The sequence below is a fragment of the Pinus tabuliformis genome, chromosome 2_1 (genome assembly GCF_031772625.1).
Source record: "Pinus tabuliformis cultivar Carrire ecotype Pingquan chromosome 2_1, CPIR1, whole genome shotgun sequence".
NCBI classification, from domain to species: Eukaryota; Viridiplantae; Streptophyta; class Pinopsida; order Pinales; family Pinaceae; genus Pinus; species Pinus tabuliformis.
Window position 1 is genome coordinate 434,916,433 of NC_142299.1, and position 5,650 is coordinate 434,922,082.

The window sequence follows — 5,650 nt, forward strand, 5'->3', positions numbered from 1 at the left end:
TTGGTTTCATATCTGAAGAGGTCTCTTCTAATTCTCATGACTCTTGATGTTCACTTGTGGCTTTTCAATTTCCGTGCAAGTGAATATTACAATTTACATAATTCTCGATGGATTATGTTTCCAACATTCACCCCTACCCTAGTCCTACCTTAACCCAAAGGGTGTATTTGAGTCCAAGAAGAGAGCTGGAATATGAAGGTAAATAACAATTAATGGCTAGATGTGATCTATAAATGTAGTGGTTTAAGGAAGACCACAAATCAAATGGGGTAGAACAAATTGCAGTCTTCTACTAGTGGTGGTTTAAAGAAGATCAAAAATCAAAAAGGTAGTACAAGCCAAAGTCTTCTATCAATAGTAGTTTAAGGCTAGTCACCAACTATAGAACTTGGCTTGATTCAATTCCTAGAGCAATTCCTAATCTTGCTAGAAGTTTATGTATTCTACTAAATGGAAGTGATTTTTATAATGGTTTAAAGATAACCACAAACTATTGAAATGGTGGTTTGAAGATGACTACAAGTTATATAGCAAAAGCAATAAGTCTTCTACTAAGTGGTGGTTTAAGGAGGACCACAAACCAACTGTTGGTTTTGGGATGACCATAAACCAAATTTTGTTCATGGAACATGAGTTTGTCTTTGGTTACATCTTAGACTCTGATTTTGGTTGACTCTAGCTCTAGGCTTTGAGTACTAGCTTTGGTTCTGACTATGGCTCAAACTCACTTAATATGAATTTGAAACTGGTAGTTCACTATCAATTTCCACATCATTAGATACAAGGTGAGAGGAAGTGAAAATGAAAAGTATGTGATTTTTAGCTTCGAGAGGCAGTTCCTATACATTTGAAGGTTAAACACATCATACGAAACATGTCACTAATGTTGATATTTCTTTGAAAATTTTATATAACTAATCTAGTATTTATGCATGGAAAGTTTCCATTCTTAGAATACTATGTGATGTGACACAATCCAAGGTCTTGCAACAACCAAACATGAATTACAAAACCATAATTTTTATTATAGAGTGCACAACCCCAACCATTTGGTTTTGGATACTGTATTAAATTAATTCAAATGACTAAATCACAAAGCATAATAGAGAGTGATTTAAGCCTACACATGAGAAATCAAAATAGATTTCGAATATTTTCTGTTCATTCAGAATGTGATGTTACATACAAGAAATTTAGATCGAAGAGAGTGGAGTCCTCAAAGTACTTGTAATTCATATGTTGTTACATAGTGATACCATGCAACAACCAAAACACTCTCGCTAACTCATATAATGACCAATTGATCTGAAATTAAAAACTTGAAGGTTTCTTAAAAAAAAAATTGCAAGTCTATGTATTGTGGGAGATGGATCAAGTTGCAAAAGCACATAAACTTAGTGTTTTTAGCTTAGTTTGTAGAAATAAAACAAAGAAAAATGAACCATAAAAGAAACACAACACAACAATTTGATACTGGATTTGATCCTTCCTGGGCTACGTCTCTGGGTCTAGCTTCCAATGTTGGGCCTCTTCAATTATATGCTCAAATCTGAAATTATATCAATTTATAGTGCTCAAATAGAAAAATAGTGCTGCCAATGGATTTAGAATGCTCAAAAACCCCTATCTAGGCTCTTCTTAAGCTGAAAAAGCTTTAAAATGAGCAAGATATGCTTGCTGAAACCAAGATTTGTTATATGTTCTGCAATTCTGCAAAAATGGCTAACCATTCTATGTATTCTGCCTTTTCCCTGCCTGCCAAAAGACAAATTTGCCTAGCACTGATGGGATTCCTATCAAAAAATGCATAAAATGTCACCTCTTTAACTCCGTTAATAACCCCTTAAGCACCCAATTTTCAGCCCCAATAAGCGGTCATATGGCCCATATGGTAAGGGGTCAGGCTAACCACATGTCCCCACCAGTTTAGTTATGTTGCTCCTGTTAAACACACATGGACATCAAAGAATAGGAAAGATAAATCATGTGAGTACATTTTTTTATTAACATCAGATATACATTTATAGTACAACATATGACTCTTGGGTTTCAGATCCCAAGGTCTCTTGGACTGCTTTGGTCTATTCGGCTTCCACACTAACCCACTTAGGATTAGGTGTCCAACATTCCCCCCCTTAATCCGAAGGGTTATGTATGAGTCCAAGAAGAGAGCTGTAATACAAAATGTGCAAAAAATGCATGGCAGCACTAGGCTGAATGTGCTCTATGAAATGTTGGTATAAAGGGCGGTGGTTTAAGGATGACCACCAACACTGGAACGCTTAGTGCAGTTCCCGGAACTCTTCCAAAACTGGCAAGAAACTGAAGTTTTCTGCTAGAGGAAGTGTTCTCAATCTGTGATGGTTTAAGGATGACCAACAACTCTGGAATGCTTAATGCAATTCCTGGAACTCTTCCAAAACTGGCAAGAAGCTGGAGTCTTCTGCTAGAGGAAGTGTTCTCAATCTGTGATGGTTTAAGGATGACCAACAACTCTGGAATGCTTAATGCAATTCCTGGAACTCTTCCAAAACTGGCAAGAAGCTGAAGTCTTCTGCTAGAGGAAGTCTCCTAGATTGCCAACTGAAGGCATGTTCAAGCATCTTTGTCTCTGGCTACAACTCTGAAACTGGTGTGGCAGGTTGTGGCTCAGGCTCGCTTGATGTGGCTTTGAAGCTTGTAGATGACCATCATTTCCCCCCCTGTCAGGTACAAGGTGAGAAGATGGAGAAAACTCAACTGCAAGACTGTTCAATATTCTGGAACAAGTTTTGACATGTGTTTGGAATATCTTCTTGGCTGTTGATGCCCATTGCCAAGAAGCGATCCATCCAAGATGAATCTTTGTTCTTGCAGGACGTTTGTTTCTGAAGCATCTGTGTGAAGAATGGCTGGTTTTATGACAATGCTTACATGGATGAAGATCAAAACAGTGATCTTTCAGATGGCCAACTCGGTCACAGTGTTGGCATTTCACGATCTGTTGTTTTTGTTGTTGTTGTTGCTGTGGAAGAGGGGCAGAATCTGGAACAGCTGAAGGTGAACTGTCATGAGAAGCAGGTGCACTGTCATCAATGAATCCAGCACTCTGAAACTAAATGGGCTTTGAGTAGTCTGGAATATGAAAGGACAAGTCCTTGTCATATCCAAGACCAGTTCTGTGCTTGTTGTGGACAAGCTGTTCCCAAGGTCTGATGATGGGCTTGGGAGGTGCAGACTGAGTTTCTGCAACTGCATTTACAATTGCTGCTTTATGGGGTACTAAATCTGAATGAACTGTAACATCATTGTCTTGCGGTTGATGGGTTGCAGTCTCAACATTCTAAACAGAAACAGGTTCAGAATGATGTCTATTTTGATGTAGCTCTTGTTGCTGTAGCTGTGATTCAAGCTGCAAAAAATCAATCTTTTCCTGTGCATTTTGTAGACAGACCTGAATATCTGTGAGAAAATCCTTGCTGATTTTGACTGTATTATCCATAGTAGAGAGTATTAGATTGTCCAGTAACTCTAATATTGCACCAATTGGAGCCATTTTTAACCTCAAAAAATAGTAAAATAATGAGGAAGATATGGACACCAATTGTTCTTTTATATAAACTTATGGCAACAACTTCAAATCAATCAGCTTGCAATAGATTCAATACATAAAGAATGGTGATATCCGGAAAACAAACTCCTCATTCAAAAATGAATTTTCTTCAATTCACCTGAGAATTTAACTTCCAACAAAGCATGCTCCACTCTTCAGCATGATCCAACTACCTGCCTCTCAAGTATTTTGTTACAAGGTACAGCTGCTCAAGGACAGGCAGTCTAGCTGAATGTTTTAATTACAAGATTCCCAACTGTACAATTACCACTGTAAATTTGCACTGAATGCTGTTATGACAAAAATCATTCTCAAGAAATATCTATCCCTACACTACTCACAATGCTCACAAACGAAATCCTGTGTACAAGAATACTCTCCAGCAAATGTATGAAAGCTCCGATGCTTTAAAAACTCTCTACTTTAAAAACTGGTCACATCAACTTTGTCTTCAAACATACATGGAACGCTCCAACCTTGATAACAGATAACATATACAACTTTGAAGAGTCTTCTGGGTACGAGTGTAGAGTGGCTATATTATATTTTACAAGCTTTTAATGCTGGTGACTTAGCTCGGTATCAAGAACTATGTCATGTTCATAGGGATGCTCTCAATGCACAACCGGCGCTTGTAGAGAATGAGAAAAAGTTGCTGGAAAAGATTAATATCTTTTTTCTTTTTCTTTTTTTAAGCAAAAGCCCTCACTGACTATACTTTGATAATACCGTGGTAGAAGTGAGTCACAATAATATATTTTATATTTGATCCGTGAGAATTGGATACAAATACTGGTTTTAGAAAGTTCTATTTGTAAGTCTGTTCAGCTAGAGGCTCTCACTTAAAGATCCCTCTGTTGTTCCCTGGATTCTTCCTCATGGAGTAGCCAAAAGAATCGAACTCTGTGTTATGTATTGGTGGAAAGGTTTCACAATTTGAATGCCAATAGTTTTCAGGTAGGCTAGCCACACTATATCACCAGAGTATATCATGCTGACCCTGTACATATGTAAATAAACTTCTTGCTAACCTAGGATGGAGCAAAGTGTTCTTGTTAACATCGTGTGAAATGGAAAGATGGAATCATTTTCCTGTATTCTTTGGAGGATATGAATTCAAGAATCTTTTATCTTTATCGTTAAATCTATAAATAAAATGACCTCTTGAACCTCTCAGAGCATCCGTTTCTCTCTTCTCAGATTTACCTTTTGAACCTGTCAAAGCATTCGATTTCTGTCATCAGATTTGTTTGAACCTCTCAGAGCATCCGGTTCTCGCAGTCACGACATGAGCCACTCTTGTACAAATCGAGGCATCTATTATGGATGAAGCGACAAGGATTCCTGTGGTTAAAACCAATCCTGCAGCCTTGTTGGCACTATGCTAGTATTGCAAATAACCAGAGAATAACAACCGTCACTGAGCAGAATGTAAAGATATTAAAGGAATCAACATCAACACTGAATAAGTGAAAAAGGGTCCCACATATGCTCAGATAGAACTATGTGGTTATAAACAGAATGTATTAAACATCCAAATGCATGAGCACTCGATTGTTGATACCAATAAATATACTAGAATTTCCAGTACGAATCGGCAAAAAAGCAATGCCTGGAATCCTTGAACGAACGTAGCTTTCAAAATACACATGAACCCAGAGGAACCATTCCTACCACTTACGTATCTTGCTTCTGAAATGGATCACTGAAACCGAGAAAATGGATCTCGTAAATAAGACCGAGACCCATGTCTAGACTCTAAATCATTTAGAGAGACCTTCAATCAACCTTGCAGCAACTGTAAAATATCAATGCGAAAATCCCCAACCCTGGCCGCGATTCTAGAAAATGCGACAGAGGTATATAACCAGCGTTCAAGAGTCGGGTCCCACACCATAAACAGAGTTAGATTCAACGTACTCGAGTATTTGCAATGGTAACAACATAATATCTTAACAAAGCGTTATTGTGACAGAAGTATGGCGGTATGGAAATAGCGGTATTCAATGTTGTAGGTCGGAAGATGTATGGCGGTATTGCAGATCACAAGATTAGAAA